Source organism: Puma concolor, chromosome B2 (assembly GCF_028749965.1).
Source record: "Puma concolor isolate L17-30 chromosome B2, mPumCon1.1.hap2, whole genome shotgun sequence".
Taxonomy (NCBI): Eukaryota; Metazoa; Chordata; class Mammalia; order Carnivora; family Felidae; genus Puma; species Puma concolor.
In genome coordinates, this window is record NC_141671.1 from 144,912,547 (window position 1) to 144,923,429 (window position 10,883).

The following is a 10,883-nucleotide window of genomic DNA, read 5'->3' on the forward strand; positions in this document are numbered from 1 at the left end:
TAGCTAGCTAAATGATGAATAAACCGATAAAATAACGTTCAAATTGCTCAGCTGCCTTAAATATCGGGGGAATGAAAATCAAAACCAGAATGTGATTCCAACACACACTGACCAGCATGGATAAAATAAGAAAGGCAAATAGTAAGTGTTGGGGGAACATGTTTCTGATAGGTGTGCAAATTAGCATAACCACTTTGAAAGACTGGCAGCAGCTACTAGTGTTGAACGTTCCATATCTGGGCACATAGCCAACAGAAACACGGACAAGAATTCGCCCAGACACTATACCAGAATGTTCGTAACAGCTCTGTTCAGACCAGCCCAAATGACGGATCGCACAAATGGCCATCGCTAGTGCTATAGATAAGCTTGTTATGTATTCATATGATATAATACCACAACGAGAATGAGTAAACTATGACCACATGTGAAACCCCTTAAAAGCATAAAGTTGAACAAAAAATCAAAATGGCTGCACTAATGCTTCAGAGAAGCTTGATTTTAAAGTCACCTTTTTCCTCTCTTTGGCAAAACCTCACCTCCTGCCTCGTCAGCCTTTTGTTTCAGGAACCCAGCACCACCCTGAAAACTCGACTGAAGAGGCTGGCAGAAAGTATCCTATTCCTGTGGAAACCGGCCCCATCCCGCATTTCCCTACACCCTCCCCACTCCTCCTCCAGGCGGGCTTGCAGGTTCTTGAAAGCCTCAGCCTGCAGCAGCCTCCCGGGCCCACAAAGCACTAAAGCTGTGGTTCCTCTCCATCCCGAACTCTGTCTTGGCATTATGTTTTGTCTCCAAAGCACGGAGTTCTGTTTTCTCCAACACCTGCAATAGTACGGTTGAACCTCAAGCATGCTGAACAAAAGAAGCCAGACGCAGAACATATTACATACGTTCATTGACACAAAGTGCAAAAACAGGAAAGCGACTCAGTGGTGTTAGAGATCAGGAAAATGGTTATCTTTGGAGAGAAGGTAGTAACTGGAAAGGCAAAGGGGCTTCCGGGGTGCTGTTGTAGTTTCTTGATAGGGGTGTGTTCCCCCCGCTTGTGATTTTATCGTATTCTATTTGTATGGGATACCTCAGTGAAATCCCCTGCCCCCGCCCCGCGGTGCACCCTCCCCCCTCCAAAGCTTATGCCAGTCTTGTTATTCTTGCGTTTGTAACCATTCTTCACAATGTGATCAGTCATTTACACTCGAGGTCAGTGTGAAACCCCTTGCAAATGTGAAAACGTTTGAATATTTGAAGCCTCTAGTCTGTCTTGGGGTTTCCCTGGTAGGGGTGAAAGTTTCAGGAACGTCAGCTTCATCTGTCCTCCAGCTGAAGACCATGGACTGTTGGCCTACAAGAGCCCCTGGGTGTGGCTTTGGGTGGCCTCGCTCCTGAGGTCCTTGATGATGTGGGGGCAACCACAGAAGCTGTCTGGGCGGGCGCAGACGCTGCCCCGCTTCAGCACTGGCCCGACAGGAAGGAAAGAGAAATGCGTCAGTTGTTCCAAAGTGAAGAAAAGTTGACTTCCTTCTCTCCAGAACAGGCCCCCCTGTCTCCTCTCTTGAAGCAGATGCCAAGGTAGGTGAGTATCCACATCCAGCCATGTGGGGAGGTTGTGCTGAGAGTGAGGTGGGTAGAGAGTATGGTAATTGTAACTTTTCCTAAATTAATGACACTGAGAAGGTGGGAGACAAAAACAGTGATAAATTAGCCAGAGGATGACTTCTAATTTTATTGAATAGCATACACTTAAAACGGTAGGGTAATAATGATTTAAATGGAATGGAGGAAATACTTGAGAGTTAGTTGAAAACCACACCAAACCAAACAACTCTATCTAAAAGTTATATGGTGTGAATTTTTTTTAAGGTGGTGCTGGTTTTGATTGTATTTATATTGTTTTCGTACTGTGGTTATTGCATATGTTGGACTTCTTCTGTGGCTTGTAAATTAGTGTACATACAGTTTATTATTGCCTTGCTGTGGATTCATAGATTCAGATTGTTTCCATCACCCATAACCTCTAGTTTGGAGATAGAACATAAATATACTTTTAAAAATAAAAAAGAAAGTCAGTTAGCCGGGGTCTAATTTTAACTTCTTTCGGGTAAGCTGCCTTCACTTCCAAATGCATTTCTTGGCAAGAGGAGAGATGATGAGGGAGACATGTGCGTTAGGTATTAAGGATCCACTATGAAGTTAGAATCGATGTTAAGAAAAAGATTATTCGGCTAAGACTGAAGACTTAGCTGAACGGGAGACTCTAGCTTCTGAACTTTTCTGCCTAAATAAAGCATAAGGCTTTGAAGTTCAACAGACCCAAATTGGAGTGTGATTTTAGGTAAATTACTTAATCGCTCCCAGCCTCACACTCCTCATCTGTGAAATGGGTGTACTTACTTCATAGTGTTGTAATGAAGGTAGAGGTAATGTATGCAGAGCCCTTGTCAGACTGGCCCCAAGTGCTAAATGAACAGTTGCTTTTGGTCCAACAAAAAGTATAACGACAATTATGAGCAGTGTCTGTGACAAGGTAATAATTTTAATTCTCATTTCTTCACTCTTCCTTGAGAAGAGGTCAAGTGTAAGCCTTGGAAGTTGTGGGTTTCTATTTCAGTGTTTAACTTTGATTCTAAAACGAACGTTTATCAACTGCGTGTTATACGCCTAGCACCGTGATCTCAACTTTTGGGGTTTTCTCGTGGCAAGATACCTACCTGAACGAGAAAGAACCGGTAGAATCAGCAGTGAACTGCAGCGACCTTTCAGGACAAAGGCTCATTTCCCTTTCTCCCATGTCAGGTGGGCTTTGCGTCTTCTTGAGTTAAGCCCATGTATGCGCAACTTCCTACCGTAAGGACTTGAAGCGCATACAACTTGTGGAGACTTTTTTAAAAGAACGAATGCAACACGAGGTCGGGGCCACGTGAGTGAGGGACGCCAAAGCGTGAGCTTCACCAGCTTCCCGGAAAACGCACGTCTGGTTAAGGGACCAGGGAGGCGAAGGATCCGTAGACACGCCCCTCCGTTCCCCTGTCGGGCTTTCTGGTGGACACGCATGCGCGTCACCTGGCCTTTGTAAAAACGAACCGGCCCCGTTTGGGCCGGAACCACGGAGGCAAGAGCTGTTATTCGCCCACCTCCTGCCTTACGTGGACCGGTGTCCTCCGTGGCTGTGCCAAGGGACGGCGCTTCGGGTGAAGTTTGGGGGTCAGCGTCCCCACGCTCAGTCCCCCCCGCGTACCAGGCAGAGTGCTGGGGCCGTGTTCTCAGACTGCGGCCCTTCCAGGAAACAGCTGTGGTAGCAGCAGAGCGGCGGAGGCTGAGGCCCCCCGAAACGACCCGCCGTTGCGCGGCTGTGGCTTTCGGGCTTTGAGAACATTCTGTAGTTGCCCTCGAACATCCCGGCAGCGCCGACCGTCCGGCCACGCGCACGCACGCCCCTGCGGTTTGCCGCATTTCCACTGTCCCCGTCCCCTGCATCACGGTCGGGCGGGGGAGCTTTCCTGCCTAGGATCTGATGACCAGCTGCTCAGAGGTGACACGGGATCGGGTGAAAGGACCGGGGACACCTGCCGGCAAGCAAAGAACGTCTCCTTTCCTGTCCTCGTTTTTGCTTCAGTTCCGTGATTCTCGTGCCTCCCCCTTGTCAGGTCTAAAAGCCAGGCCAGCTTTGCTGTGAGGCCGAGGAAGGAAAGCAGGAAGCATTTCAACACACCATTGACTGTTTTGTCCCCGCGGCAAGGTTGTCCCCACATGTTTGGCCCACAGGGTTGTCCCCCCTCCCCCAGCCATCTCTGCTTCCTCCATAAGGAGAATCCCACCTTCCTCCGGGCATTCTCCTGCTCTGTAGCTTCTTGCACTTTATTATTATTTTTTAACTCAAGGACCATTTCCAGAATTCCGTTTTTTTATTTGATTTTTAAAATTTTATTTAAAGCCAAGTTAGTTAACATGTAGTGTAATAATGGCTTTAGGAGTAGAATTTAGTGATTCATCGTTTATACACAGCGCCCAGTGCTCATCACCATTTAGCCTGTGCTCCCCACCCAGCACCCCTCCAGCACCCCTCAGTTTGTTCCCTGTATTTAAGAGTCTCTCTCATGGGGCAGGCACCTGGGTGGCTCAGTCAGTTAAGCGTCCGACTGCAGCTCAGGCCATGATCTCATGGGTTGTGAGTTCAAACCCCGCACTGGGCTAGTTGCTGTCAGCACAGAGCCCATTTGCAGATCCTCTGTCCCCTTCTCTCCCTGCCCCTTCCCCATTCTCTCTCTCTTTCAAAAAAAAGAGTCTCTTATAGTTTGCCTCCCTGTCTGTTTTTATCTTATTTTTCCTTCCCTTCCCCTATGTTCATCTGTTTTGTTTCTTAAATTGCACATATGAGTGGAATCGTGTGATATTTCTCTTTCTGACTATTTCGCTTAGCATTATACCCGCTAGTTCCATCCATGTTGTTGCAAATGGCAAGATTTCATTCTTTTTGATCGCCGAGTAATATTCCATTGTAAATATACACCACATCTTCTTTATTCATTCATCCATCAGTGGACATTTGGACTCTTTCCGTAACTTGGCTACTGTTGATAGATTCTGGCGTCTTTACACTCAACCCACCGTGTTATAATTTATTTGCTTGCAAGTAAATTTTCTGGCTGGAATGTGAACTTCTTGAATGCAGGAATTGGGTCTTCCTTATTGTACATCCTTAATACCTGGCATATGCTTGGCACACAGAAGGCCTGGAGACCCATGTTGTTGAACCCATGCCCCCCAACACCATAACCCAGCTGTGTTTGTCTGGAGGCCAGAGTTGCACCAGGATGCAGCCTGACTGGATACAGACAAAATGGAAATACATGGATTGAAGTACCATGCTGCGTTTAGGAGGGGACCCCGCTGCCTCTGTCCCTATCGGTCCCCGAGAAACGGCTTCTTCTCCTACTTTGGGGGTTTCCTACGTGGGGGACGGATTGCAGGGAGGAATGTTTGAGCGTTGCTTGCTTCGTTCCAGCCATTGCTCTAGGTCTCCACCTGGGTGATTTATTTCATCCCCAAATCCACCCTGTGAAGCAGGGTCACAGAGGAGGTCACAGAGGAGGCAGAGAAGGAAGGGGGGTGCTGCAGAGATTGAACAACTGGCCCGAGAGCACGTGGCTATGCCCTGGAATTGGGTTTGATCTCAGATCGCCCTGTATCCCCACTGATGTGGAGATGGTACAGTTTGGTTGGTTTTATGTTTTAATTGTTACGTACAAACGGACAGGTGGGGGAGTGCTGTAAAGCCAAGGCAGTCACGGTTGCAAAATTACAAACGTGCAGTGGAGAAAGGAGGTTGGGACATCCCATGGATGAAAACGGAGCCTGGCTTCTTTGCTTGGGACAAAATAAATACAATTTAAGAATATGTCAGGTGGGTGAGAGAGTGACTGAAAAAGGAGCATCTCAGAAAAATGGATCTGGGAGATTTCATCTCTCCGGCTGTGGGGCTGTGAATTTCTGCATGAGATCGTTAAAACGCTTGTTAGTATGCTTCTCAAATTCTGAAATGACTCCGATTCTCCTGTGCTTTTCACATTTCTGAAGGCTGAAGCTTTCAGAATTGGGTGCTTGCCCACCTGACTCTCCTTACTTCCTACTCGACTTGAATTTGTGCTTCCTGCTTTGCAAGCAAACCCGCGTGGCACAATATTTACTGGGTTTCTCAACACATGCCAAATACTACTTGCTGGGTGGTGAGGGATCACTAAAACTCAATGTCACCACTAGAAAGGATTCTTGACTACAAGCCAGCATGAAGTCAGCGTCCCAATAGAGAAATATATGAAGTGGAAAGGTGTTATAATGAAGAAGGAGTGATTACCTTCGATTGCAAATAAGGAAAATTGGGTAGCAATTAAGCCGGACCTTGAAAGATTAAAAATGATGATGGTGATACTGTCACTACCGCTAGTAATTACAGTGAACATTTATCAACTGCTTATTATGTGCTTGCCACTGTGATCTAAGTGCTCGATAGGTAGCAACACAGTTAATCCTCACAACTACTCTATGAAGTAGGCACGGTCGTTCTCTGTATAGACAAGGAAGTTAAATCTCAGTGGGTTTATGTAACTTGTCCAGCATCTCAGCAGTTAGTGAGAGGCAGAGCTGAGCTACTCGCCCACATAGTCAGCTCCAAGCCTGCTTTCCTGACTGTTCCCTCACTGTCTCTGAGTAATTTAGATTTTGGTCGACGGAGGGAAGAGTAGATGCCAATCAATGCACAGAAAAGAAAAAGGGCCCGATGGGCTCGAGGGAATAGTCTCGAAGGAGTCCACTATGGGAGCAGTGGAGCACTTAGTGGGAGTGAGGATGCAGAAGTAGGAATACCCCAGATCTGGGGATGTCAGGAAGGCCATGTTCGTGCTTCGGAATTTGTTTATAGGCTGTGGAGAAGCTGGACTCCCATGCTGGAGGAAGAATGTCACACTTCCGCCTCAGGGTTGGTAAATATACTGTTCCCACCTGAGAGATGCCCTCTCCATGCCTCAGACCAGCTCCTCCTCGTCCCCCAGGCTCGGTGGGTCTCCACTTTGCCACGAAGACACCTTGTGAGGGTTACAGATGTTACTCTCCTCTCTTACTCTGTCATCCTAGACAGTAACACGTAGCACAGTGCAAGGAGCACGCAAACGGATTTTGATAGATTTCATGTATTTCTTTTACTACCTCCGTGTTCTACTCCAAAACATCGCATCAATCAAAACATCCACAAGAGAAGTAGGTTTGTTTTATCCGTGTTTCAAAGACTATGAAACATACTCCAGCATGGTTTCTACTACAGGGGACTAGAATCTGTAAAGGTGTACCTCCCCCTGCTAACGCCAGGAGGTGGTTGAGATTCTCTCTGGCTTTCTGGGTGTTTACCATGGGCCTGTGCTGCTTACTGACTGGGAAGTTCGCTAAAAACCACAAGCAACTTTAAAAATTAAAAATGAATTGTTACCACGGTTCTGGGGGCGCTTTGTCTTGCAGAAATAGAGCATGAGCTAAGAACAGTTTTAGTGAATCATTGTGGAGTGATTTGCAAAATGGGTCACAGAGTAGAATCTTCAAGTTAGCAGTTGACACAAAACTAAGAATTCAAATCCCAGTGCAGAAAGAGCCCCAGAACTTCTCTTCAAGAGGATGGGAAAAAAATGCAGCTGAAATAATTCAAATAATTTGCATCTTGAAAGAAGAACTCTGAGCTCTCAATTATAACCTGGAAATCAGACCTGAAATTACATGTGCAAATTCACAAACTAAAGTCCCCAGACCAAAACACAAAACCACCACCACCACCAACCAATTCTGTATTTCCCTTACCCCATTCTCCTACAAACCCAATAATGTGTTGCAACATGAACAAGAGAATTATACAATTTAATTTGTAAGTGACCTTAGAAATTGTTGGATCTTCTAATTCAGTGGTTTTTAAAACTATGAAATTCAATGCTTACTCATTATATGAAATATATTGTAATTCGCAATCTGGAAAATTCAGAACATATTAAAAACCTTGAAGATATACTCTGTGTTTATAAAAGAGTTAAATTTTATCAGATAATTGTAATTTTTCCCCAATTACATGGTCTGGTAAGATAGTCAACATTTGCATGGGAGTGCGAGACAGTTCTTTGTCACTCTGCCAACCAGAAGCACCCCACAAATTTCTAAAGATGTAAGGGTGTTACTGCCCCCACTGAAAATCCTGAATGAGTCCTAGGAAACAACCATGAAGCAACCATGGCTCAAACCTGTTACATGGAAAATCCAAGCCACCAGGCTAGGCAGGACACTAGGAGGACACTGGAGACCAAAGAGAAAACATCTTCCTCCACTTCTGTTAAATCTTGATGTGACTGATCCTGGGGTGATGCCCTATGAACAGTACCGATTTATGACTCTGGAGTGATGCTCTCTGCAGTGCTGAGGGCATCACTTCAAAAGTCACCCCTTGGTTAGACAGGCTCTGGAGACAGATCCTTCAGGTCAAAGAAAAAAAGCACATTTCCATCTAACAATAGAAGGCTTTACTCCTAATAAATATTAGCCAAGTGCTTGTGTGACTGAGGTTTACAGAAGTTAGAATCAAATTTCTGGAAGTCAAGGATAAAAAAACACAGTGGGATGGATACAGAACACCTACACCTCTAGTGTTCTAAGCTTATGCCAGAATCAATTTAGAATACCAGAAACCACCACGTTTGGCTCTCTATTTGAAATGCATTCAATGAATTGTGATTTGGTTCTATATTCTTAGCTTTAAAACCGATATAGTAACGATACCTCAAGCACAACTTTGCTACTTTCTGCCAAACCGCTGCTCAAATAATTGATTGTTTTCTTAGTCTATGCCCTTTATACCTCAAGGATGTCCTTCTTGTGTTCTTTCAGTTTATCAGAATGATATACTCCACCTTGATTTTTTTTTAAGATTTGAATTTTACGTAATCTCTACACCCAATGGGGTCCTTGAACTCTCAATCCCAAGATCAAGAGTCACATGCTCTACCGACTGAGTCAGCCAGGTGCCCTTATACCACCTTGATTTTTCTTTTGTTTTGTTTCTGTATTTGGTTTTGTCTTGCTACTAAGAAGAAGGTCAGAAATACGTCCATGCTCAAGTACAATGACTGTTTCACTGCAGGTTCCTGCTAGAATGATCTCCTCTTGCCACTCTGACTGCTGATATGTCTCTGACTTTATCTTAATTGTCCTCTGTGTTTTTATTGTAAGTAGCATCATATTCTTGTTAGACAGGGGATAGGATGTAAATCACCAATCACATCATGTGCTCTAAGCACTTGAACAGTGTTGGCACTTGGCAGGTGCTCAGTAAGTATTTGCTGGATGGGTGGATGGGTGGATGGATGGATGGATGGATCCTAGAAACAAACTGAATTTTACTTTTCTATAGCCAGGAGTGAATGGCCACTGAGGGGAGGGTTAGCTCCCTCTCATCCATGAAAAGGGCACTTCCCACTGGAGGCCCACAGCCATGGATTGGATAGAGGATGAGGAGTGTTGTTAAATGATAATTGTATCGTGTATTTCTGTAAAACCCTGCCATCTGAACGAGTGAACATTTACATGTTCCAGGATTCCCCCAGTGAGTTCATTGGTCATGTCATTTCTAGCCTAGCACTGCACGACCAGAGCTAGAGGGTGGAGTACAAAAACCACCTGAAAAGAAAGCTCAGTGCACACAAATCATGTGTTTTGAGCCAAGTGCAAACCTCTTCATTTGAAAGACTTGAGGGGCGTCTGGGTGGCTCAGTCGGTTAAACGTCTGACTCTTGATTTTGGCTCAGGTCATGCTCTCATGGTTGGTGAGTTCGGGCCTCATGTTGGGCTCTGTATTGACCATGCAGAGCCTGCTTGGGATTCTCTCTCTCTCTCTCTCTCTCCCTCTATCCCTCTATCTCTCTCTCTGCCCCTTCCCCCACCAAATAAATAAAATTTAAAGACTTGAGAATCAGACCACTGATATAGTTCTTGCTCCAATGGTATGGTTAATGATTAGAAATAAGATGAAAGAAAGAAGAACCAAGGGGCAAGTTGAGAAGAAATAGGCTCATAAGGTTGGTGACTTATTGGGCCAATTTGCGCCTCACCACTTGTCACTTGATGATACTTTATTCCACAGTACTTTCCTCTTTTCCAGAAATTCAGATCCTCGGGGAACTAAGATCTACAAGTTCCATCCATTCACCTGGAAAGTGGGGACCAAGGAGAATCGAGGCTTTGCCACAGCCATGCAGCGATTACCAGCCAGGCTGGGCCAGAGCCCAGAGTCCTTGTTGATTTGTCATTTTCCCACCATCTAGATCAGATGCCTTTTGAGAGCAGGCGCTGGCGAGAACCTTACTGAAGACTAGAGGCCAAGTGTGCGCCTTTGCAGAGCTCTGCGACACCCTTATTTGTCATGCAACCAGTGCATTTGGGTGAGCAATGTATTTTAACTTTGTCTCATGACAGAGGAAATGACAAATCTAGACTCCCTTGAGCCACGGGTCCTTAGCCTACAGGGCCATGAACTTGGATGGGGAAGGGATTCCACCTTTATTTATTTACCTCTAACTACAATATAGCATTTCCTTCCATTGTGAATATAGGCATCAAACCACAGAAGAACTAGCAGGACCCGTTGACTGTCACCAGTAGAAATCATAGGTATTTTCATACCACAAGGCATGTTACAGATATCTCAAAATATGATTTATAATCACCACTACTTTGAAATTATAGTAGTTGTTAGACTCATGACTTCATGCGTCAATGAACATATATATTCCTATATTAAAACATTTCAGTATAATTGATTCCCTTTGTAAATTAATGTATTTTATTTTATGCATTTAAGCACACAGGCTTCACTAGACTACCAAAGATTAAGAAAAAAAGAATAAGAATCTCTGCTTAAAGAAAATGATTACTGGGGCGCCTCGGTGGCTCAGTCGGTTGAGCGTCCGACTTGGGCTCAGGTCATGATCTCGCGGTTTGTGAGTTTCGAGCCCCGCATTGGGCTCTGTGCTGACAGCTCAGAGTCTGGAGCCTGCTTCGGCTTCTGTATCTCCCTCCCTCTCTGCCCCTAACCCACTCACATTCTGTCTCTGTCTCTCTCAAAAATAAACATTAAAAAAAAAAACTAAAAAAAAAAAAAAGGAAATGATCCCTTAGGGCGCTATTAACCTCTTATTCAGTGATTTGTTATGAATCATAATATAATGTGAGTTTCTGTTGAAGCCCAACAAAAGGAGTTTAGGTTCTGAAGCATCAAAAGGAAGTCTTATTACTAAGGAAATCATGTAGATTTGATAACAAAATGGCATTTACAGAAAGTATATTGATTTGATCTACGCGTT

The 10,883-nt window shown here is 44.8% G+C and overlaps 1 protein-coding gene and 1 long non-coding RNA gene across 9 annotated transcripts in view; one reads left to right on the plus strand and one right to left on the minus strand.

Annotated features, from left to right (window-relative positions):
• Window positions 1-886: 886 nt before the first annotated feature.
• LOC147581337 (uncharacterized) lies at window positions 887-9,438 on the minus strand. 2 transcript variants are annotated; one of them, XR_015251696.1, is made up of 2 exons: window positions 3,239-9,438; window positions 887-1,669 (listed from the first exon to the last, which is right to left on the minus strand). It is a non-coding gene; the product is annotated as an uncharacterized LOC147581337 (long non-coding RNA). The 2 variants fall into 2 exon arrangements; XR_015251695.1 differs by lacking the exon at window positions 3,239-9,438 and adding an exon at window positions 2,712-3,147.
• The window catches only part of SYTL3 (synaptotagmin like 3), a 95,149-nt gene continuing 85,460 nt past the window's right edge, over window positions 1,195-10,883 (plus strand). For 2 of the 7 annotated variants that reach the window (XM_086708256.1, XM_025925401.2), the window contains exons 1-2: window positions 1,201-1,576; window positions 9,683-9,962. The gene's annotated coding sequence lies outside the window, so the exon portion shown is untranslated. Of the gene's footprint in view, window positions 1,577-2,665; window positions 2,797-9,682; window positions 9,963-10,883 lie in introns of all 7 variants that reach the window. The other 5 variants (XM_086708258.1, XM_086708260.1, XM_086708257.1 and 2 more) reach the window with 5 other exon arrangements.